At 41.1% G+C, this 26473-nt stretch overlaps 1 protein-coding gene across 8 annotated transcripts in view; it reads left to right on the top strand.

The window, feature by feature from the left end:
- Window positions 1-3839: 3839 nt before the first annotated feature.
- LOC120948468 (uncharacterized) overlaps window positions 3840-26473 on the top strand; it is a 93520-nt gene continuing 70886 nt past the window's right edge. For 4 of the 8 annotated variants that reach the window (XM_049605541.1, XM_049605542.1, XM_049605545.1 and 1 more), the window contains exon 1: window positions 3841-4390. The gene's annotated coding sequence lies outside the window, so the exon portion shown is untranslated. Of the gene's footprint in view, window positions 4391-14915; window positions 14960-22964; window positions 23183-26473 lie in introns of those variants that run through there. The other 4 variants (XM_049605547.1, XM_049605543.1, XM_049605539.1 and 1 more) reach the window with 3 other exon arrangements.

The following is a 26473-nucleotide window of genomic DNA, read 5'->3' as shown; positions in this document are numbered from 1 at the left end:
ATGGGTGCTTTAAACACACTAAATTTGATAACCTTACTTTTGCATACATTTCATAGACATAAAACTTAAAAACTGGCGATTAAAGCCGTTGAAGAGCAGAGCGTGGACAATATTTTGGATGATTTACGAAACTGATTAGGTGATTTAGAAAATATTGTTGTTCGCTGCATAAGAGTAATTCACAAAAATAATGATGTCGAAGTTCGGCATAGCTAAGGATAAATCATGCATGAAAAAATCGAATTTTACAGTATCGACGTACTTTATCCCGCTGTCCTGTTACTACAAATATTGCAGTGCATGCATCGCGGTGGAAACTGGTGTAAGTGCCGCGAGAAGAGTAGCGCAAGCAAGGCCAAACGTCCATCTTGGTGCTCTTGAATCTCGATAGTACCCCGAAGGGCTTTAAACTCAAAAGTCTACGTCATTATTTATGGGACCAAAGAGGAAGCTCTCTGGTGGCAGTAACGAATTTTCGTTGGGTGGGTGAGTTGGAATTTTGAAACTTGCTTTTATCCCGTCTTCGGTGTCTTATTGTCTAGTAAGAACTTTCTTGTTGTTTTCTGATTTCGATCCAGCTCTATGATTTTACCCCATTTTTCCTTGCGTTGCATAAATCTTTCTTTAAGTTTTTTTACCTCTCTGCTATGCACCGCAAAGAACTACCGATCCTTGAGTTCTGTAAAGTGAAGATCGTTTGTATCAGTTTTGTTTTCTTTCTTGTGCTGGCAGTGCAGCCAATGCTTTTATTCGTTGGCCAGCAAGTGGTGCGGATAGAATCATAAATATGTCCTGGATTTCATATCCCTTTGCTTCCCGATACTCCACTCCACTATGAAGATACAGTTTCTCGAAATATTAAGCAGCATTTATCAAAACGATGTGGACTAGACAGGACCGTTATTCTTCCGCCTGAGTAGACGATACAACTACACCCAAACGTTTTAGCCAGGGATATGCAGTACGAAGTGTAAACTGTATTCTTGTATCAACAATAAAATGTACTCAGAAGAATGCCAATTTCTTTTTAGCAATGTTTCATACCACAAATACGGTCTAAGTTTGAATCATGTGTGATTGTACATAATTCATGCATATGCTTGAAATAATCAAAAGAATTTTATAAGCAAAACAATCAGATGCAATAGGATACACCTTTATTTATATACCTTTATTTTTGTCCTAGTTTAGACAACATAACGTAATTAATCATGACCAGCTCGGACGGCAGTGCAATGTGTCAATTAACTCCCTATTTCTCTAGTAGCAAAAGTATCATGATGCCTGATTTTACGACGCAAAAAAGGTTGACTAATTTAAGATTGATTGCTTTCATTATGAAACATATTCGTGGCCCGCGAAATAGGTGACCGAAAAGATTGATGTCTGCTTTGTACTTTTTGACTTTTATATGATTGACATTTTCGGAGGTTTTCACTTGTAAAAAAACAACATGATTTTAAGTTCGGATATCTCAGGCTTACTTTGTCTTTGGTGAAAGTCTATAATAGATTTTCATGCTAATAGAGTTTAAACTGTCTTCAAACACAAGGGTTGAACAGAGTAAATGAAAATTGATTGATACTGATTTTTTTATGTCTTTGTAGAAAGATATATATTAATCGGTCCTAAAAATCAATGAAAACTTTACCAAATAAACTAATTTAAGTTATTACTAATAAATAAATAACAGTTTATATTTATTAAATATCGATTGCAAATACAATATTTTCTTTCAAAACATACAATTCACAATAATTGTAAAATAATTATTAGTTCAAGTGATATTCATCGCATCAAACTTGTCTTTCATTATAATTTCAATCTTTAGTAAGAAGATAAATTCCATAATTTTAATTCGTTTGTTATAATTTCGAATAATTTTTGTGAAGTAATGCTCCATGACAGTAACATTGGATTATTATTATTATTATTATTTTCAAGAGTCGAAGCATCTTTTTCCATACCACCATAATTCAAGGGCAGTGAAAAATCTGTGCCAAAGTTCAACAGACGAACTGTTTGAGTTTTACGAGAGTTTTGCACTGTTTCGCCGCGCAGGAGCTACTTATTCGCCAAACCTATCCCGCTGCACAGCTGCCAGTGGACCCGAATGCGAAGCAGGCAGGATGTTTATTTTCCTTCGGCACTCTAACAATGGCACGTGAGTTTAGAGTTTTTGCCACAAATTGCTACTCACTCACGGCACATTGCCGTTGCCTCAAACGATACAAACCAGCCCCGAAACGGTAGTGTGACGCTGATGAAGGCTGTAGATAGCGCGGAAGTTTTGATAGTGTTTTTTTACCTCCCCCACCATCGTACTGTTTTGCAAACGTGCCTTTAGGTAAATCAGTCCAGAGTACACTTTTGTCCATTTTGGCGATGAATTAGGTTGGAACAATGCCAACACTTCGCACCAGTATCGAAACAGTGCACAGCGAGCGGTAACGAATGAAAAAGGAAAGAAGCAACAAAAAATAAATAATAAAACCTGTCACTCGTTTTCAAATCGCGTGTGTGTGTGCGTGAGCCGAGAGCGTCTCTTTCGATTTGCCTTGGGTGGAATATCACGCACAGCAAATGGCTCTGCCAACAGCTTCTAGCCGAATTTCCCTTACGCTTGCAAAACTGTACCATTTTCAATACACTCGCACCGCAAGGGTGGCGGTATAAATTTGATAAAGCATCCCGGTTTCGTTGCCCTTTTCTCCCCATTTTGTAAGAGATTAGGAGCTGGTGTCATTTTACGACGGAAACAATTACACTCTGGACGCAGATCAGTGTTCGTACAGCGGTTCGGCTACAGGTCAGTTACTGAAGAGGAAGTAAATTAAGTTTTCCCAAATTACAAGTATTTATGGCCGGCACACGGATACTGACTTTACACAACATGCATTCGTTTATCTGTTTTTTCCCTCACTCTCTATGATCACTCCATTACGACAGTGTGTGTGTGCCTGCAGGGAAAAGTTTCCCAATGACAGAGTGTCTCAACTGTCCCACTGTAATTTGCATCACATGAGCATTGAAAAACATAATTCACAGCACATTTCATCTATCATCTTTACAGTGTGCCCCTAATTGCAAACGGGAAGGAAACTTTTCCAGTCCCCTCCCATCTACGAACGAAGCTTCAGCTTTGATTCAATTGCGAAAAGTTTTTGGCACAAACTTAACTGTGTCTCACTCATTCACACTCACCCTGGGTCAGGTTGGGCTTGAGCAGGAAACGATGATGATGATCACAAGCTTGATACCCACATCACAGGTACACACGTTTCGATGAAGTAAGCAACTAAATTTACAGCTAACTTGCACCGTTTCAACCACGCACCCGCCACATAATGATGCATAAAAGTTTCACTCGGCGACTTTACTGTTGCTGGGGGTGGTTGCGAATTAACATTCGTTTGATATGGTAACTGGCAAGAGCAAACGTTAGCTGAGCAATGGAGCAAAGAACCATGCTAGAGTATGTGTGTTTTTTAAACTTGTGTTTGTGACTTTTTTTGGACCGAGTTAAACTTTAAAATGCGACAGTTGGAATAATATTATCTTAACCATCGAACAAAGTTTTTTTCCCCGTCTACATTTTACCGTTCCTGAAGTAATTCCCCACTTCACTCACAATCGACACGCAACACGAGCGTATTAGAATTCAAATTTCAAACCGTACGATTGAAATGACACAGCAACGGCCAACGGTCGGAAAGCATGGTACTGTGTCTTGGCTAAACTCACCACGGCCCCGTGGTGAGTCGCCGCATACTTTCGGGCACGGAACGTTTCGGGACATTCTCGGACGGGCGAGTTGGCGTGTTTCGTGTTCGCATTTTCCCGTACCGTTCAGTACTGTGCCAAATTCCATGCCGTTAAGTTACCCGGCTCCTGTCGCTGGAAAATACCCCGGCTGGTGTGTCCGATCAACCGGGACCGGGGATCAATGAGCCTGTGGAACACTTGCTCACACCGAGAGGGCGGCAGACTGTGGGTGGGAGCGTGTGGATGTGTTCTGGAAAGGTGTAGAGTGTGCGCTGCGTGTGCAGTCACGTTTCAGTGAGTACTTTGTAAGATCGTATCGTGCGAATCGTGGAAGGAGAAAAGCCTTCGGAAAAGTGTCGTATCAGATTCTGATGCTTCCTGTAGACCGAAAACGTGCAAAGGATCACACGGGATGTGTAAAGTGAGCAACGGAAAAAAAGTTTTAACCAAACCAAAGGGCAAAAAAGAATGAAGCAAAGCACTCGTGTCTGGTTCAAGCACACGTTACATGGCATGAAAAAATCGATCGAGAAACCAACATGGTGCTAGTGGTGAAGGACGCCATTACAGTTTTCGAATGCGACAAAAGCAAATTGTTCGAGAAGTGATCGCACGGTGGTTTAAAGTGAGTATCTGTTGTAAAATACCTTCAGTTCGGTTTAATTTCGATCATCGTTTACCATAAATGTGTCATTTTTTGGTCAAACAAAACGGTTTGGAAGTTTCTTAGTGATTTTAGGAAAAGTTATTTGGTTGATTTACACTAGCCCAAAATTACGTTATGTGCATTTACCTATCGTAATATTGGGATCGTTTAATCGGTTCAAGATCGCCCGATAATGAACGCGTTAGAAGTGAGGGCTTGGGTTGCGGGGTTGTGTTTTCGCGACTGACGAGCATGGCGGCCGATCGCTATCGAATTTCAAGTACTTCCTGTGCAACGATCGTGTGCGGTGCGGATCGAGATTGATGAATATCCAACAGTGCCGTAACATTACTATGCTATTGCTTCCTGCTATGTGTCCCTGTGTTGTGTCCGTTAGGGAGTTAGTGCTGGTGTCGGTTTTCACAGTGTCTAATAAAAATAGCTCACAAAAATCTACCGCTTGTGTGGTTGTGAGCGTGATGGCGTTCATAAATTAAATTAGCGGCAATTATTAGAGCTCGACCCCGCACTCGGTTGTGCCCTGGCATGTTCTATGTACCTGGTCCAGTTTATGGATAGTAATGTTAAAACATTTGCTTTAGCGTCTAGTTTTATTTTTTGAATTTGCATGTTTTTGATGAAAAGAGTTTACAGTTGAAAAATGTGGGATAGTGCATGTTTGTTCCGTCATTGGCGAGAAAAGTGATTGGTGACGATTGCGCAAGGTTAGGCAGCAGTTACGTTGACATTGTGGTACAGTTTGTACAATATATCCGATCAATGCGCAAGTGTGCAAAACTGTGGAAGCAAAATGTTAAATTGAAGAAAAGTTGTTCTGTAAACTTAAAACCAATTAATTGGGACTATGATCAACCGATCTTTAAAATGTGTTTTGTAACGACTGAATAGAAACCGTCACTAGTTGAGCTGTAGCTTGTAGCTTTGTCCACCTTTGAAGCGTAGACAAGTGTTACGTAAAATGTAAGACCCGAGTAACGTCTTCCAGGAACGATTATCACGATAGAGTTTTCCCGAATTTTACGCTCCGTACATTTCCTTGGCCAAGGGAAATAATGACTGTAATCAGCAATGTAAGTCCAGGAAGTGATCAGTATCAGTGGAAAAGCCGAGGTTGCTCGGTGCGCCCCAGTTGCCATAAAACGTGGTTGACATTGGTGACATTCCGTCGGTTCCGCTCGAGCGTTGTCACTTCCTAGTTGATTTCGTCGTCACTGTCTTCGTTGTCGTCGTCTGTGTGAAATGTGCAGTAACTGGATAAGATTGTGCACGGTACTGCCAGGTGGCCGTTGCGAACCGTTTCCAGTTGTTCGTGGAAGAAAGATAAATTGGATTAGCGTGAAAGTGGTGCTAGTGATTGCGTTCAATAAAGCGAATAGTTGGGGGAAGTTTTGTGACCATCGGTTAGTGGTACATGATTGGTGTGGTACGAATTACTTTCCGATTTTCTTATAGCACCCCAGAGGTAAAGAGCGCATGTATGTGTGTTCCCATATCCACTGACAGTTCAACCGCGCCTTCGGGAATTCAGCTAGGATGGTTAATAATAATCCATTACGATTCCCGCCGGGAAATGGTTCGGTGCAGTGAGGGATATCATTTGAATATTGAATAGACGAGCACGGTGTCGGTGGACGGCTTCGCGTTACGTACTGGAGTCAGCTGTCGCACGTTTTCCCATGCAGCATTGTTACGTGAGAACATTTCTCCTGTTCACCTTCAGTGTGCTTCGTCTCAGTGTCTTAGTTTTGCTTTTTATTATGGTCAATCGTATGAAATGATGTGCATTCTGGGGCAACAGCTATGCTAGTTTAAGGTGCTTCAGTCAAACACGGAAATCGATAAGTAATTGAACCGAGCAACAGCAGACGCCGTTCAAACACACATTCCTTTCTTTGCTACAGTGTCTGGGAAATACGTACCTCATGCATGCTGCTGCTCAACTGCATAGGTCTGCTGGTGTAACCAATCGTAAAGGCTTGAGGATATTCAACAGCTTAAGCCAACAGGGTGCATTCTGAGAACGATGGAAAATGGACAATTGTTGTATGAATTTTATATGAACTGTATCAACTGTACTCTCTAGACAACAGTCAATCGATTGGCTTGAGTCAAAGGGTTGTTTACCTCATGGTATCCTTGCTGGGAAAGGATCGTAAAATGATACAGTTGAAACCAATCCAGTAAGAAATGCGAATGTGAGTGCTGAAGGAAGTTATCCAAAATCACATTGGACTAAATTCAAAATCTCATTACTATGTTGTGCAAAATTCTGATATTCATGCACCCTTTATCCCATTAAAGATGTTCAGATTTAGCTTTCAAACAAAAGGGGTTTATGGTGCCTTAATTGAACAGCTTTCCTTTTGTTTTTAAACCAACCGCGCCTAAAACAAGAACTTCCATCGTGTGTGATTCAAACAAATTGTACATTCCCTTTCATCTTGCAGCCGGTAATTTACACTCATTAAAGTATACAGTAGTAAAAATATGAAACCAATGTATGATGTACGTAAACAGACACAAAACTTACACAGCGCAGCAGCTAATTTCCCATATAAGGGGAAGGAAGGGTAGACGGTGTGTTGGGATAGTATTTGTTTGTCTAGCAAGTTTGCTTTGCTGCTCGATTAGTGTGTATCTGGTTTTGTGTTTCGAGCACAAAAACCCACAACCACGCCGTCGACGGTAGCAACGCCGTGCGGAAGGTGAGAGACAACGTCGTAAATCATCAACCTGATCTTAGGACCATCCACCACCGTTCGTGTACCGACGGTTCAGTGTTGTTGCGAGGAGTGCGAAATAATCCAGATCGTGCTGTGTGCGTGTGTTTCATTTCGAAATTGGCAGACCTGCCCAAGTGCCCACCCAGCGTTGGAGGGTATTTAAACATCTTCACTGATTAATCCGGAGATCCGGCAGGAAATTTGACCACAATATTGAGGCGCATGGAACTGCGGGAGGGAGGTGGGAGTGTACTGTAAGGCTGCATGAAGCGTTTAAAACAAACGCATTTAAGCAAAGCAACAAAAAAACAAAGAACATGTAAAACACTTGAATATCACGAACGAACGCATTGGTGGTGGTGTGAGTTCACAATTAAGTTGCCGCCATCTCTGCGCAATTATGTTAATCACATTAATCACTCTCAGACATCCATTTCAATTACGCAGTCTTGTTCCGGCCTCGTAGGCTTTTGCTCTCTGGTAGCAGTAAACGTACGTTGTCGGTTTTATAGATAACCTGCTTCCTTGAAGGACCAATTCGCTGTAAGCTGTAATAATGACGATGGGCAAAAAAAAAGCTCACGAACATAAAAAGAAACAAGTGGCCACGCGCTACTTGCTGACTCCCACCAGGGTGTGAGAGCTGTACCAGCTGAAGCGGGGCTTTGAATAAATAATTCGCCCCGCAGGAAAGCTTATCTGCAAAAGCCAAAATTAATTGCATTTTTCCAGGCTGTACAATTCTTGCCGAGTTAAACGTCATAACAGCAACAGTGCATTTGCATTACAGCCAGCCAGCCAGCGTTGCAATTGATGTTGGCAGGCATGTTTACTTTACAACTGTCCGGGTTGTACGGCATCAGTTAAGCCAAAACCCGTGCCAAAGCATTAGCTAGACCGCATCGTTTACAAAATGTCGAGTAGACGCTGTCACAATATTCAGCAATTGCTGGTTGGGTCCCCCGAACAGTTAGCTGCAGCAGGATGAAAGTAAACGGTACGGTACAAGCAAACAAAATGCACATAAATAATGAACGCTTTTTCATTCCACTGTAATATTACGCTTACAGTGGAAAAGGGCGGCACAGTACGTGGCCTTCGCCCGTTAGTCAAATATTCTGCCCATCGTTTGCACGGCCTCTTTCAGCTGTATATATCTCTTTGAGACAGTCCACGCTCTCCCCTCACGAAGCATCGGCCCAGATTGTGGGATATTTTCTTCGATCTGCGGTTGATTATATTATAATATTTCCGTTCCGTGTTCGTGCAGAAACATCACCTCAGCCGCCGGGTCAGGAAAGGGCGGAACCGAATCTTGGTTCGCGATATGTAATTCAGACTCTGCTAGTACTTGCCTCACTCGACTTTTGGCATTTGGGTATTCCCGTTCTTTTCACAACGCCCGCTGCAACGTGCTTTGGGCGCACACGCCTGAAGATGCGGCACATACGGGGAGTAAGTGTCTGTAGCAACATTCGGCAACGTTCGATTGCTCGCTATCACCGGCAAATGTGCCGCCCGTCGGAGGATGTAATAAAATCAATAACGTAATGATTATGGAAAACCCTGTTCCTGCCGATTGATAGCGTTACCTTTCCCTTCCGATACCCATCATTATCTTGACTTCCTGTTGTAGCTTCCGGAAGATTAAGCAACCGAGCAGCAATCGATAGCTCACGGGATTGGAGCGATCTTATTAGTGATGCTATCGAGTGGCTGTGCTTGATTTTTCTCGAACGTTGGATACACAGCTTGCGGTTAATATGATCAGCAGTTTACCGCAAATCGCGTCTATGCAAGAATGCCGCGAGGCTCGTGGGAATTCGATTGTTTGCAAATGCTATCAAAAGCTAATCTGGGTGTGATTGGAACGGTGACTGTTTTGTATTCAGCTCGACGCGAATGTGTGCAATGTGGAAGTGTGATTTTCACATTTGTACAGCACGGTTTATAAAAATGAATACGATTTAATGCGTCGACTTTAAACAGAATAGATGAAATCTCAAATAAGAACTTTTTAGTTGGAGATTTAGAACAATTTTGCCAAGGTGGTAATATTGAAACAGATATCTATAACAGTAACTTATATATATTTGAGCAATAGAATAGATTCGATTGTCATCTCTAAAAAGATGTGTTTTCTATTTCACGCAAAACTTTATTCAGTCTATATCTTTCAATGCCACATATAGACAATTAGGACCTGCAAGAACATAGTCTTTACCACATTTGAACACATCACGGACCGCCTGTTGTTAGGTCATACATCTTGATGAAAGTATCAGACGGCGGAAATCAAGTAAAATACTAAAAAGTTTTAAAGAAACATAACAAGGACCCTAACTTCTGTAATTAGTCATGACAGTATATTCTGTTTTGGCAAGAAGTATAGATTTGAGGTGCATAAAGCCTGCCAAAAGCATAGCATTGCCAATGAGGAATGAATAGTATCCATACCGTCCTACAAACAGCATCCACCTGATCTTAAACCAGGGTCTAATGTCCAATAATTCGTTGTTGTATGTTCCTATATAATTTAATTATACCAGTCACATTTATGCTGCCCATACAATCGAGCCCACTGCTCAATAGAATTTCGTTAAGCAATTTTACTTAATTTTCTCAACTCCCAACGCGCACTCAGATCATGCTGAAAGAAGGCAGTCGCTGTAGGCAGTTGGAAAGTATAAAAAGTAATACATTTGAAAATATGAGTCTAATACGCTATCTTTTGGCAGGGATTTTGCTTCGCCCTCGTAATAAAGCCGACTAGCGGCAGAGCCGGCCTAAGCAGTGAGGTGGGCGAACGAGCCGAGGTCGATAAAGCCGTTAAAAGTGAGCGCCGCGGGCCCCTGCCCCCGACCTCCTTTGTTGTGGCGAAAAACGCTCACCTGGGTAGGGCATAAGCTCCGGGTATAAGCGGGGCACAAAATATTATCTCGCTCGTCAGGCATCGTTAGGACCGAAACGTTCCTGGGCGCCATCAAGCTGTAGTAAGGAAGCAATACTATCATACAATTTTCATGCGATGGAAAACGATCCTGGGGAAAAAGGTGGCTCATCGCCGTTTATGTGTGGTAACATTGATTTGGGATTTAAGCGAAGAGTGTATATGACCCTGTATCAGCAGTGATTGGATGGTGGTAACACTTAAGCAATAAGTAAAATTATTTTCGAACCTATGGAAGAGACTGGGCGGCTGGTAAGGTCTTGGTTATCGCTTTAATAAATGCATTGATGAGTGTTGAATTGATGGAACACGGGATTATTAACATCATTTGTTAAACATAAACAATCAATTTCAATATTGGTCAATGAATTTTCTATCGCGTATCACGCTTCAAAGTACATTGGCGCGCATTGTTGTATAGATGTTTTCTCTTCGTGATTCTATTACATCTACACAGGGCAAAATCAATTCCTCAAATGGCGTTTAGCACCTTACGCAAAATACTTATGTTAGCTTCCTAAGCTACCTATAAAAGTATGCCATCTGCTGATCATAAAAAAGTTTGAAATATTAATTATCATGCTCCTCGCGCTTTCTCCCCATCTCACGTTGCCTTAAGCCATAATCGTACACATGTTCAGCATCTCCATGCTCATTAAATCGCCACGAACTAACGTCGATTGCACTCGTCACGGTTTCATGGACCATTGCGTGTCGGCTAGGTGCCATACTACCAAGGTGTGATCATTATCGGCATGTTATCCGTCTGAGTGCGTTTGATAAATTTTTGCCCGCAGCCAATCGTTTTGCCGCATGTGTTACCGTTGAGCCGCTTGAGCTGGGTTTTCCTTTGCTAGGAAAACATGAAAGCAGAAAAAACACATACCCACAAGCCGGGAACATGGAAAAAGCGGGCTACATCCTTGTTTTCTACCATTGGATTGTCACGTTTGCGGGTTTTTTGCGTTGCTTCTTCTCTCGTGGTCGAATTGCTTCTTCTCCATTTGATCGGGTATATTGCTGTAGCAGCGCTCTGTACGAGCCATCGAATCCATTTCGCCCTGGCTCCAGCCGGTCATACATCATGGCCATCATCAGTGGTCTGACGTCGGTGGGGAGCCTGGCCGAGGTGAGAAACGATTGTTCATTTGATCATATTTTTCTCTGTCACCTTGTGTGCCACAGTTCTATGCGAAGCGATATTAGCACCTGTCTGCCCGAAGCGTAACGCTACCCCCGTGTGTCCATCGTTAGTCCACTTTGCCTCAATATTATGGGCAGATACTGGCAGACCGAAAGGGCAATGGTTTTTCATCCTGATTGATGATGCTTACCGTACACTTCACGTGTTCAGGGATTTGTTTTTTTTTAGCCAGGTGGGCCCAGAAGCTGACGGGTACCATCAACACCGATGGGACGGTGTCGGGGAATATTTTATTTAGCTTTTGCTTTCAACTTGACCACCGCATAATTTGGGTAAACAATTCTCTCCGAAGGTTATGGGCAGTTGCACAGGTAAAAAGTTTTGAAAGCTCTGATGCTTTACGGAAAAAATCGTATCAGTGCGTTCGAGGTCACGCATGAGTTTCAGATTAACTTCATCCTTTCCCAACGGAGATTTCGGTGGAAAGAGTATCTCCCTATCAAGCACCTGAGGAGCTTTGAACTGTGATGTAAGGCAGATTATAGTTTAATATTTCATAGACATAAAATGGAAATAATCTCTCTCTTGCTCTCTATCTTTCTGTGTATCTCTCAATCTTGTTAGTCTACTTACAATTCAGCAGTATTAAAAACTTGCCAAACTATTGAAGCTGTTAAGCATATTGACAAACTTAACAAATAAAAAAGGATAATCGCAAATTGATTATGAGACATTTAACAAAATAATATGCACCTTTTGCTTCAATTGCCTGCGTTTCTTTGTTTAAGTATTTTATTTTATGGAGGTAAAAGAGACTTTTTTCATTGTTAACTTTTTTCCACTGTTCTATTTTCCATGACAATAAACCGTAAAACGTTGCTTGGTAGTAGAGTAAAATTTCAATCTTCTTGATTGTGCTTTGCAACAATTTGTAATTGTTTTACGCCATACAATGCCCACCGGTTACCGACGGGTAACTCGTCATATTCACACTTTAACGGTAGTTTGTCAATTGTTAAGCGGCATCAGCATTTTCCTCGCCGTAGAGAAGCTTTGCTCTACTGTTCAACGAAGCCTGTAGGCGTTTTTCACATGTCAAGAGTGACTTTTTCCATACCTGCAACTTCATCCTTTTGTCGCGCAAAGTTATGGTAGTTAATTAAAAACTTTCCGTTCGTCGTGATTTCCATGTTTTGTTTCCTGGTGTGGAATGTGCTGGACAAAAAAGAAGATCACAACCTTACACCTTCACAGCGTTACAGAGGCCAGTGGGAGTGTCGGAACTAACTTTGCTTCCTGTCGCTTTCACGTTCAGTTTCTATCATATCAGTTGATGAAATATTCAGCAGCAAAACGATGATGCTGATCGTATGATGAGGGACTGGCCCGTTCTATTCCCCCTATACACGTGGGTAGATTTTTCGCAGGCTAAGGCTATACAAAGGCTATAATAAGTTAAATTAAAATTCCCACCCATCCGGCTCGTTTGCTCTGGATCGATTGATTAGTAATGCGACCTCGGGGCCAGTTTATCCACCCTACATATGGGACGGGAAGCTGGGACGGGGAAATGATAGGGGACGCCCGTTATTTCCAACCGCCTCGCGCGTACGACAGGGTCACTGGCTTACCAAGGACCAGCTCTTGGTATCGATCGGTTAATGAAGAAAACTGAACGTTAACGAACGCCCATGTAACGGCAAAAATAAACAGGAAAGTCCAAGGAGACTTTTTTCTATCCTGTGGCTGGTAGGAACAGAAAAACACACTCGTTTGGTCCGTCCTTTTATTTGGCTGCGCTGTTCGCTACGTTTAGCTCCAAAATTGAACTTGATACGGCTTAATCATTGTGCTGGAATTCGGGAATCGTTCACGTCGAGGTTAAGGCTTCATGGGCCGCTTTCCCTTTCCTCGATTGGTGCAGCCAATATCACGGGCGCACTATTGAAAGTCAAATCAAAGTCAGCAAAAGGACATGTATTTTTTATGATAGCCAACGCGAGCACCGCTCTTCGCCGATACGGATTCGACGGTTTTGGGTGGTAAGAAATAGGGCCCTTGTATAACCTTTTCATTGCTGTCGCTTCCACTCTTTATAATTAGGTTAGGTAACGCGGTACACGGTCATAATATTTGAACCTTTTTGTATTACATTTCCCTGGGCTGGTACAACCAGTTTGCCACTTTCCCCATCCCATGTGCCCAAAATGTGCGAGAGCAATAGTTGCAGGAAGCGGACTGTCGGCGCGTGCACTTAGGGGAGATTATTTTTATCTTTTAATCAATAAACCTATTAAGCTCGGAGGCATTTTCATCCGGGATGAATTATTCATCCAACGTTGTCGATGTTTGCCCACCATCATAGACGGAGGGTCAATTTGCTTTTGCTAGAAGTGAAAAAAGTGAAAAGTTTGCAAAAACCAAACCTCCGGCAGACTGTAAGGAGGATAACGGTAAAGTAGAAAAAAGGAACGGAAGAAAAAACTAAATTTGACTAGGTGAAAATGGCACTTCAAAGAAGGTGCGAAACAAAGATGTACTTATTTCACGGAAGCTGTCCCTTCATTAGCTGCGACAGTGCGAGCCACCCGAGAGCTTTCGGTAAAGGGAGACAATCTTGAAGGACATAAACTCTCGCTACCGGGCCAATGGAGTGCATAATAAGGTTTAGTGGATGAAAAAGACAGCACAAAAAAAACATGCTCATAATTAAAGGTACATTACGTGCAGGAGAAGTAATTTCTAGGATTTCCGTCTAGCATCACGTTCCTCCAACAAAGTAGCAAGGGTGCTCCAAGTCGTGGCTACTGAAAAATGTTGCGAAACAACAAAAATAAAACACAAATACCCGATAATAACCACCATGCTCGAGACGTTGATGTTCCATGCGATGAACAAAATATAATAACACAACAAAACAAAAAAAACGGCTACTTCAGACCACAGGTTTGGATCAGGCCAATGGAAAGTTGATCCTGATTTGTGACAGTCTGGCGAAGAAGTTCGTAGAAATATTTTTTTTCTTCTTCTAAATCTTTCATCCTTCCCTACGACTCACTCGGCAACAACATCGCCGTGGAGGGGGGGGGGGGGGGGTGAAGGTGAAATTCCAAAGATTCCCGAAGAGCGATTAACGGGTTCGTTCAGGGCACGGGATGAAAGCACCTTCAGCGTTTAGTCTTGAAGTGCCGGAATTTGGTGCAAAATGAAATAACTTTGAAGTGTTTCCGCTGAGCATGCGAAGGGTTCGTCCGAATTTGACAGCTGTCAGTAAGGTGATTTCCCATTGCCATTTCCGGCCACGCGCCGGTGTCCCTTCGCCAATAAGGGGCTTGCTTTAAGCTTTTGGGTAGTTAAATAACGCGGTGTTTGGATAATGCAGAAAGTACTATTTAAACTGCTGTAAAATGTCTAGACGAAGTTTCACATTCCACACTAACTATCTTCAACGGTGGTGGATATTGCTCGTAGCTCATGAATGTTGCATTAATGTTGCGCTTATTAAATGCGTTGACTAAAACTTCTATTTCATACCATCCAACAAAACATTAAATATGTTCGTACATAAATTGTAGAAATTTTGATAAGTAATAATCGTGTTACATAAATCAGCAAACTTTAAGCATAAATTATAATTTATTTATTTTTCCTTTCTTCCATTTCAAGTGAATCAAACCAATGGCATCCGTTTCATGACGTAAGGAAGTAAGGTAAGGCTTTATACATCATAACACTTCTTGTTTCACAAACCGCAGTGCAAAGCTTACAGTATAGGAAGAAAACATCCCGGTTATAAATTTTACAACAACAGCTAATCTCACCACCGGAACAAGTTGCTCGGGCGTTGATCGGGAAGTGCGTTTGCGTTTTTTTTAAACACTTTGTCATGTTCGTCGCTCACGTTTCCATGCTTACGTTAAGCTGTTAAATCTTTTTCCGAACCCCTTTTGAGAGGGTAATTAATTTCGGTACTTTTAAAAGAATCTTTGCCACCGATGAAAGAACATACAATACTTAACGATACTGGGGCAAAAACAAATGGTTCCTTAGCGGGAAAAAAACGGAACCAGCCGGATGGTTTACATAGCAGAAATGTAAAATGTTTGTTTGCGGAAAGCTTTTGCGGCAACGCGCACCCTGTTGCTAAGGATCCCTTTGCTTTTCAGGCAAAATGTTGCCTAATTTCTTTGAACGAACCCCGTAAGTGGAGGTGATTTAGATTTCGTTAAGGTTTTTTTTTTCAATGCAATCCATACAAAAAACAGTTTGGGAGCTTTTTTCACGAATGTTGCCAAATGAAATTGACAGTTTTTTTAGAATGATAGCAAGTAAAATTTATCGTATGTGGGTTAGGCTCAATTTTATGACCAAGTGCAATTGAGCTATATTGAAATTAACCATGAGATAGCTTGAAAATGTAGGGACTCGCTCTAATTATTATTATAATTTTTATGATTATTTTCATCATTGTAAAGCTTTTTTTATAATATATTTTCTGTTATTATTATTATTATTATTATTATTATTATTAGTATAATTATTATTATTATGATTTTTAAATAATTTATTTTTTATTTTTTAAATAATTTTATTTTTATTATTATTATAATTATTATTATTATTATTATAAATATTATTAGTATTAATATTATTACTATTATTATTATTATTACTATTATTATTATTAATATTATTGTTACTATTATTATTATTATTATTATTTTCGATTATTCATTTTCTTGTTGTTGTTTTGTCTTGGAACACTCAATCTTAATTATAGAAGGTTGTGAGAAATTCGAATAAAAACAGAAGTCTGGTAAAACACTAACGAACTGAGAACCTCTTCGGATTCCGAAGACTATCTGGTTACTAATTAAATAACGCAACAAGAACAACAATCGACAATAAAAACCACCCTTTCAAAAGCAGCAGGAGCATCTTATGAAAAGAGAAACGTATAAACAAGCCCCTTCAAGAGATTCTAACGATCTTTGTTTATTTTGATGGAGTAAAGATGGCGAGAATCATTTTATGTATTTTGTTTTGCTTGCTTGAAAGTAATAATTCAAAGTATTGAAAAAGCAGTGTAATATACAACACAGCAGTTTTACTTAACAGCGTAAAATTGAAACGAGTTGGAGAACAAAACATATATTTTTCAATCATCTGCCGATCCCATTCCCGACGGTCCATTGTAGCATACTATCAATCGAAAGAGAGAAAAAATCCTTCAATTTCATCAAGTGCGTTGTTATGATTGATGATCCAAACCGCAACACAGAAACAACTACCCAAACAAAAACAAAAATCGGTTAATAATTTATTCCCAACCAGTCTGCAATCAAACGATAGCGTGTACAGTTGACGCCGACCACTTCAAACTGCAATCAGGTTCCATGCGATCGCCTGAATGGTGGTAGGTGGTGAACTGATATTAATTGAATTTTAATTAGAGCTTCAATTTACTGCAACACTTCACGTATGAATGGCTGTACTGGAGTGAAGAAAAAAAAATGGCACATGTACGTAGGCCGTACTGATTGGATGTTTATTAGCAGCGGCTTCGCTCCGCTTTGTGTTTATGGTGATGAGCAGAGGAAAACCAAATTTTAATCCCAATCATCCGCTGTGGTGGAACGGTTTAAGCGATAGCTTTAAAGGGAAGAATATAGTTGGAAAAGCCACAGCAAAAATTGGCATGGCTCAAAGTATAGAGAAATTAATTTATGAGCTTAGTTGTATATTCATTATGTACACCTCGATTAGCGTTCTAGTATATATCACCGAAAGCATCAGCCAAGACTGCTATCTATTGTCCGTTGTACACCTTGCGTGTGTGTCTGTGTGTAGGTTGTAGACAGGCTAAAGCTGTTAATGTGTTTCTGTGAGCTACACACTGGGCCGCCAGTGTTTGCTCTTGCTAAAGGGTGATAGAGTTGGCCAAATATATGAAACGAACATGTACGGTGCGATCCGTTGAACGCTTCACGAAATCCTACGTTTTAACGGAGAACCATAATCAAATGCAAACTGCTTTCGCAACTGCGCCTCTATCGCGTAGGAGGTGTGGTAGTAGATTGCCTAGCCCACCATCGCACATCCTAACATGTTTGTCTAGCCTTTTCACACACTCGCATACACAGATAAACAAACAAGCGCGATGATGCGCGGAGAACATAGTTTTAAGCTCAATCTTCTACTCGATGCCGTCGGAAAGTCGGGGTGACAACGTATGCATATGGGAAAGATAAACAGCTGCCGATGGAAAGGGCAACGAAATTCCATCACGCCTCATGATGAAGGGCGGTTGAGGAGCGGGATAAGGGTGAGTTCTTAAGGAAACATTGGTCGGCCTTATTCATTTTCTCATCACCCTTGATACTAAATAGCACTGAGAAGCTGGGCAAACGTCGAGGCAAGTGTGTAGGGTACGTCGTGCGAAATGTTCTTTTATTCGACATAATTGGCACCAATGTTTATGCTGCGGATTTTTGTTTTGTTGCTGCCTCTGCAAACTGCGCGGGTGCGAGCCGACAGTGACGGGTAGCAAATGTCTGCCGACTATAAAATTTCGGTTGACAGAGTAAAGCTGTTGCTTCATTCGCGCTAGTCGCATGTTTGTTTTGCTAGCGCTTGGGTCTGAAAGCGGGAAGAAAATTTCCCTCAAGGTTTCAGACGAATTGATTGACTCGGGCTTTGACCGGATCGGAATTGGATGGTAGTAAAATATGTGTTTGTTTTAAGTTTCACATGCTAGTGGTTGCGGTCGTGCAAGATACATACTTGCACACTGCGTTAAGCCGTAAAACGGCACTAAACATCGAGTGGATCGTAACTGTACGGCATGTGCCGGTCGGATGTGGCAAAACATTATTCATCAGGCACGAACCGACCGTTCACTCCGGTTGGCGTGTGGTGCTTGTTTTCTAAAATTGAGACGGAATTTGTTTTTTTCACTTAATATTATTATGTACAATTTAAAATATCTGACATGCTGCTTCATTAAATATAAAAATTGTATAGCTTGAGAATGTGTAGTCCAATGTTAAAATATGATAAAAAAGGACCTAGATCTAGAAGTGAAACAGGAATAACAAACGTTAAAGACAAAATATCCGGTACCACAAATTGGCCACAAAACGTACAATTCCAGCAGAACGAGCACAGTGATTTATTCGCCAAACGTGTCCAGTCATGCACAAACCATAAGCGAACGGAATGTAAGTGACACACCAACCATTTAGCTGGAATTTGGTACAAAAGGACAAGGATTTTAGTGACCGCCACCACACCCACCACCAACAACTCCATCACCACTACGATCATGCGTTTTGAAATGGATTTGGAAGCTTAAGACTTGAGGTTGGAAAATAATTAAACCCAACCACGTTCCCTACACCGATGCGATACCGACCGATGGTTGGGAGTGTGTTTTTTACCCGAATTAATTAAATAATAAGCCAGCGCTTATTTTTCATTCAAATCTGAAGCACACAGTCGTAGGCACTCGTCGCTCGTTCCCGCTTTGCCGCTTTCAACGTTGTCATCCTCATCACAAACCGCATCAGTGGAGCGTCCCGGAGAGGGAGAGAGAGAATGTGTGTGTGTGCGTGTGCACGAGAAAGGAAAAATATTGAAACAAATGCGAGCCCTTTGACACAGGCACCAACGTGTATGCGGCTTGGAGACACCACTGTCTGCGACTAACCGACCCGGGGTTGGCTTAAGTGTACGTTTCAATCGAATGGAGGCGCACGGTACCGCCCAAGGGCTGCCGCAGCACATGAAGCGTACGACCCGGGTAAAGTTTGAACCGCACGAGTGCCATCAAGCGGGTAACACTTTACCCTCTTTGCTCGTAGTACCGAGTCGCACCATTAGCGAAAGTGGCCTAGACTTTCAGCTCTTCGGCAGCACCACCCGGCCTTAAAGTCGAGATCCGAGCAAGTTGAGAAATTTTACCGATGGGTTGCGTGGATATCCGGCACGCATGCCTCACTCATGCCTAAGCCTGTCCAGGCAGCCACACAGCCAACCGGGCGAACGACACATCCGCCAGCGCTGGATTTGCTTTTAGCCCGAGGACCTGCGAAGACAAAAGGATGAAGTTTTAATTGAATATGGGATTATGATGGGTTGCCCGTGTTACGAGTCAGGCGTAAGCGGTCTGCCAACATGTCCGTTCGACTTTTGCGCTGACTCAAGCCGCCAGCAACACCGTCTACACGAACATACGGTACACGGTACAACAGTTGGTTCTGAGGTCATTGTTTCCAACGTTTCAGCGCCAGCGGCGCTTATCGCATGCCATTGGCCTGACCGTTGGCTGAACGACGAAGCCCTAGCTGCAATGCCAACTTGATCTATTGTGTTGTCGAAAATATGGCTCTGAAGTTCCCTAGCAACACCTATCCTTTTTTTTTGCAAACAAATGCACAACAATAACATGCCACTTCCGGCATTCAAACGGACCGGAGCGAAAACGTTTTGGCAGGTTTCGCTGCTGCTTTGTTGCCATAGTCTTGATTGAGCTTTAGCTGCCAGCGGATAAGGATTAAGATAAGACATGATTACCGTGATGGATGTTTGGCTTCGGATGAGAACGGGGTTTCAGTTTATATTTAAGACTAAAAAGAAAAGGGGTTTTTTTATGATACGCTTTTCTTCCAACTGAATATGCATTCTTGAGAGAAAATATATTGCGGGTTGTTAATTCATATCTGGCTGGTTCACCGTTAAAAATTTTTTACGGAACCTTTGGTTAAATTAAAAAAGGTCAAATTTACACAAAATGAAGGCTACATTGAAAATGCTGATATTTGACTGTTCTATCGATATTTAATTTTAACAGAATGATTTATCACATTTCATTATGGGATATTTATGTTCCTACCATTTCGGAGACAATGTATGCACTCTATCATTTATTCATCATCAAAACTCATCAGCAATCACTTAATGCAAATATCAAATATAGATAAACTCTTTTCCCGTTCTTCAAAAGCCTAAGGCAGTAAATCAATAAGTTCGAACTAGGAAATCAAAATGGCACACCTAGTTTCTATTCGATATGAAAAACGGGATACACATTTACAGTCCGATAGTAATTGATTCTTAAAATCTAATAGCAAATCCCATCCAATCTGCTCATAAACATCACTCCGTTCCGATAAAAGTACCCCCCCCCCACTCCTCTCCCCTCACCCACGTGTACGTTTCACATCGGCAACGAATAGCATAGCGAAGTTCAGGGCCAGCGAATGTTTGAAGCTAATTTTAGCATCGGAAATCTGCTTTCCCAGGATTTCCACGCTGCTCACTGTTTCCAATCGAGCCGCACGTTTGTTTCCATGTAAACCGGTTCACTATCAGCTTCACTGCTTTGCGCTTACCAATATCTAGTCAAATGGATTCAGTTAAAAGCGATAGATTAAGAGGAACGCATCATGGGCGCATCGCTTTGTAATGCTTTATCATGGGTACTGTTTCCGTGAGAGTGGTTCGTTGCATAGTGACAACCTTTTTTAATACAGTTTTTAGTTTCACGTTGCATGATTTGAACAAAAGATAATCTGTTTTAAGTGAAAGATCTTCAAACAGTGACGCTAACCAAACCACTCACGCTAACAAAGAAGCAAACATGCATCCATATTATTTAAACTACGAGATGCATCAACATCAATTTTTTTACCTTAATTGCTCATAAATTTTGGAAAAGAATAGAGCGGAAAAGTTTAAAAATAATTACCATCATTGCCATCCGTAAGTGGCAGCCAATCATCTAGCTTGTTTTCACGCCCAGACAGTATTTGGTCGATGCATTTGCCAACAGGAGAACCACACAAAAACTTTTGATATTTATAGCTACCGAGCGTGGAGGAACGAATCAAAGATCACCCGGCCCGAAGCGACGTCCAATGTGACGGGATTGAAGATTGAGGGGCTCAAGTTCTGCTCGAATTGAATAGATCGAATTGCATCTTGACCATGCAATGCTTCCAAAGGTTTCATGATCAACTTCCAAGGTCGTTGTGTCATTGTGAGGTCAAATAACTTTTCTTGATTTTTCCTTACCCTGTAACAGCTTAACAAACATTCAATGCTATGCATTTTCCTATTGGATATTTTTAACCATTTTACATTGCCTGGGAAGCCTTTTACATCTAACCTAAATTGGTTTGGTAGCATTTTTTTTCCTGCTAGCATAAATTGAATTCTATCCAAACGTATGCATTTCATCGCGATGTAAGCATACACACTTTGTGCGTTTCCTATTGAATTTCCATTTCCATCTGTAGTAGTATCATTGCTACCCACGGAGCTAGAAGAGCAAATTGCAATTTTCTATCAAAACTGGGCATAAACCATACCGATCGACAACTCGGTCAAACTTTGAGTGGGATTTACTTGTATGTCAAACCACTTACTTTGTATCCATGAGTTCTCCATCTTCGTCATCCATCACGACATAACGAAATACGGAAAGAAATATTTCTCCACCGCTCACGAAGGCAGATGATGGCATCATCGGATGCACCATGAGATAACTTTACCAATTTTTTCCCCCGGTTTGATATTTGCCCGGATCACTTGCTTGTCGTTTCCTTTCTGGATCGGTCGTAGGTGATGAGCTGAGTGGTTGTGGTGGTAGATCAGATTGATGACTAGATCGATGCAACTGCGCCACCGAACGCCGTTGACTGAATGCCGCTGTGGACACAAATATAGATGAAGATTTCGGCGCGCTGCACTAACCGATCCGGGACCGTCGACAGGAATCCATTAGTGACGAACATATATTTTACATTTGCTTTCCAAATACTGCTCCTCTTCCTCTTCTTCCTAGCTCACTTCCTTGCTATTGGCAGTGGTGGGCTTGCCAAAACGGAAACCCGCGAACCGGTGAAAGACAAACGTGTCGACCGTTGCAGCTAGGTAAATGGCAAACAGTGAACACGTAGCTCAGATCGCGTTCCGAAGGTGAACGGGAAATGGTGTGGAATTTCGGCAACCCGTGTTCGGGGCCCGTGTTTGCTTGCAATTAGCGCCGGGGCGACAACATAGTTGATGGACAGCTGGAATTTGACGTGAAATTTCGCCGCTACCGAAAACATGTGAGCGAGAAAGTGATGGAAAAGGGGAAAATTTTGAATATGAAAATGTTTAAACACGCATCACGAGGAGGGGAGAAAATGTGCTGCGGGATTGGTTTGATTTTCCCTGTCTTACTAGATCTGGAGAGAGGTGGGAAAACATTTGATCATGTTTCGCCCATTGCTGCCTCTAATTGGCTGACGATGGAGTGTACGTGAGCAGCAATTGCTACCAGCAAGGTAAAAGTTTCAATGGGGCAATTTAACCACAGGCAAGAGTAATTAGGTACAAGCAGCATATACTTATCAGCTCATGGCCGAGCATTAGCAGAGCAAACGAGTCGTGAAAGCTATTACAGAAGGTACTTTAGTCGCACAGAAAATACGCAATTTCATATTCATTAAAAATCTTTACCTATCATGCATCACACCATCTCAAAAGGCCATTTATCGCGATTAAAGCTCCTGGTTTCATCAGGTATTGGGCAAATAAAACCACTATCATAAAGTTGCCTAACAAATGTCAACAAATTTATCAATGAATCCTTCTTACGGCAAAGCTTTCTGATTTCATTTCTGCCCAACATTACTGCACTACTCTTATACCGTGCGTGAAATTTATGTCCCTACCAGTGGTTACAAGATTTTATCGTGCAGCAAGCAGGCCCCACAATGCTTCACGGTAATCGATGGAGGAGCCGATAGCCGTGTTCTGATAATCGGAGCAGATTCTAGCTGAGTGTCTCACCGCCATTTCCTCCGTTTCGCTCGTTGAGGTTATGCTGAGTGGCGTGGGATCGTTTGCTGATGGTGTGATTTCGACCGCTGGTTTTTCTTTGTGTAAGTAAAAGTTTCTAAAAGATATCCCTCTTACTTCTACTCTTCAACTACTGTAATGGCTGAGTGCGCAAGCTTTTTCCTGCTGGTCTAGTGAACTAAAGGATAAAACGAGTATCAATCATGAATAAGGCATTTTGAGAGTTTCTTTCTATCCTTTAAGAAAGAAGCTTTCGATGTATTTTCGAACATTGAAAAATGAAGGCAATATGATATGAGGCATTTGTGGTAAATGGTTCAGTATATAATAAAGGTAAGCATAGAGGATATTTGTACAGTCTCAGTACAGTATTTGTACAGTAGCAAGGACTAACTATTCGAGTCTTCTTCACTAGCTTAAAGGTAAGGAAGTCTGCGGAAGCTAGCATGAGGGTCGCTACGGTACAGAGGAAATGATTTTCAAAATTGATAAGACAACATTTGTGGCTAACAAAAAAAATTTTTTGTCAGTTCGTGATATGCAAGCATAATCGTATCTGCAATTAGCACCAATTTATTTGTACTTACTACATTTGTGGTTACTCAAAACCCGAAAAAAAACAAGTAGTCACAAACCTTTTGTAATAAAAAACGCTTCAAAAACGTTCGTTTCCTTGCTCATAAATAAGTTTAATCAAGAATGCTTCGCTGTTTTTTGTCATTGTCAGGCACTTTTCGCTATCCTTCCCACCGGAAGCTCAATCCACCTCGGCAGCACAAGTGCATAAAGTTCGTTTCGCCCACAGCATCCATTATCTGCGGTCCTGCAGCCAGTACGGCTGTCATTAACCTCAAATTGGCGGAATGAAATAACGGAAGAATGCAAAGTATTTCTGCCCATCCCATTTCCCACCGACACGCACAGAGCGTTTGCTTTATCCACTTAATTCACTGCCGCACAACGGTGGAAACAGCTCGTCGCACTGGTGCCAGAAGAAGGTGCCATCATCCGCTCGTCTGGCAGACAAAGAAGCAGATGTGCGGCGAAAGGAAAAGGGGTGACAAATAGTTGAGTGATGCACGTGGAAAATTTTTTCCCACCGGTCGCTTTCACAGTTTCTTTCACTCTTTAACAGTTGAAGAATTTTTATAACGCTTTTCTATACGAGCGTTTACAAACCTTTTTTTATCTTTATTATACAAAACTTCAACATAAAAAAACAAACTCACAAAAAGCATAAATCGCTTGTAAAACAAGCTTCTTTCAGCGACAATTTTAATATAGAGCCAAGTTAAATTAAATGCATCTCCAGCAGCTATGTAGCATTATTAATGCATATCTTTGAGCACCCTTGGCACTGGGAAAACTACGTGACGGGGAAATAAAAGGAGACACCAGTTTAAAATGTGCACCTTGTTGTGATCACTTTAGCTCTAGTTGGGACAGGAAAAACGATCAAAGGAATTATTAAACACAAGAAAATGAAAATATTTTAATGACAGTCAGTCGATGTAAAGCGTGTACTGCATTATTAATGAAATTTGTTTTCCTATGCGTTTGAGGAAAGTTAGCTTTTAGTATTAAAAGCTTTTCTATATGTTTTTTTTTGATAAAATTACGTAACTTAATTAAAAACACGTACTCATTTGGAATGATTTTCGACTTGGTTTGAAAAAGAAATAAGATATCATATAAAGAATCGTGACCAGTAAATTTAATTCACGAAAAAAAACAGACTACGAAGAATCAGCGTCATATCACTGCACAACATAATCCATAATGCATGCAATAATCCACCGTGCTGCCTCAGGTACCATGGATGAGCTAACAAAATCCTAATACATCCTGTCCGGATAGAATCAATCTATTTTTATCATCTCATATTTTATAGCAACACAAACAATTCCACCATGTCTGTGCAAATTTTGTTTTTCTAGAGAAATAATTTGATGTTTGGTTTCTGACCATTTCAATAAATTAGTGCCTCAAACATAAATATCTTGTTACTTAGTAAAATATATTAATTGAGGATTACATCTTCCATTAAATATACGTTTGTTTGTACTGTAATAGATATTTGAATAATTATATTTTTATAAAGTAAAATAAAGATAATAATATAACCATTTCAGATGAAATGATATAGTTAAATTTCGAAAAGTGAATAAATAACATTTTGATTGAACAGTAAACTAAATACCACTTTATTAAACATCTCAACCACTCTTGCAGCGAAAAAATCAATCATTATTTTCTATGATATAATCTTTAAAGACACTGATTAAACTATACACAATGTCACCAAATTAAAATGAGGTTATTGATATTTGACTCCATCGTTCCATATCATAAGATTCAGCCGCATAGTGATGCAAACCCCCATAGATATCACACCAGTTGTCAAAAGCAAACATGATGATGATGATGATGTCACTCGACCTACAACCAACATAACTACCATGATTGTAGAGTGTGGAATAACGTTTACAGCACAAAGTTTTCGATGGGCCTGACTTATTGCAAATCCAAATAAAAAAAAAAACAGATCCATTTCCTTCCGAAATGTTGCAATGTCCAGCGGCTCTATCGCACTAAAGAAAGGAACACTGTGTATGCGAATGTAGAATAGCTTCTTGGCAGCTTGATTGCTTGTTAGGGCTGGAGAACGATCTAGTCGAAATGCAATTGATGTTACTGCTGCTGACCAAAACCATCATGCATTCAGGCAAGAGAACGTAAAGCCCGAAACGATGCAACCCATTCGGCCGTACCATGAAGGATGCAGTAATGTATTATGAATACATCAGCATCATTGCCACTTGTTTCCATCCAATAGGCGTCGGCAAACTGTGTGTACCGCAGCCCTGGTGAAAGCAGTGGGAGGACAAAGTTTGGCAATCTGCCTGGTACGTCTTACACCAGTATGGAACCGTCAGCTGGCCGAACGAGCAGCATGACCGGTTCAGTTGACCTGATTTCGGAACCGAAAGGGTATCATCGGTACATTGTTTGGTTTGCCGGAGTTGTCGGAGATTTCCACCCGCACTATTTGTATGCCGAATGTCACAGCAAATCGCAAACCGGCAGATATGTGGATGGAAATTGAATTCACTCTTCATTTTGCTGCCTTGAGCGGGTTTCCAGCTTTTTAAACAAAAAAAAATGTTTCTTTTAAGGTTAAAATCGAAAAATCGAGTTTTTATGGGTGCGCGACGATGCTTGCGATGATGTAACTAGATCGTGACAGAAGAAGTGTCCGGGAACATGGAAATGAACTTTAAAGTTTCCTAAAACACAGTGCCCTTAGTATTGAAAGGGAAGAGAAATCGTTACATAAAACCCGGTTTTCAATGAAATGTTTTTGATACCATTAA

This window comes from Anopheles coluzzii, chromosome 2 (assembly GCF_943734685.1).
Source record: "Anopheles coluzzii chromosome 2, AcolN3, whole genome shotgun sequence".
Lineage (NCBI taxonomy): Eukaryota > Metazoa > Arthropoda > Insecta > Diptera > Culicidae > Anopheles > Anopheles coluzzii.
The sequence above is the reverse complement of the archived record's forward strand: the minus strand, read 5'-3'. Positions and strand labels throughout refer to the sequence as shown.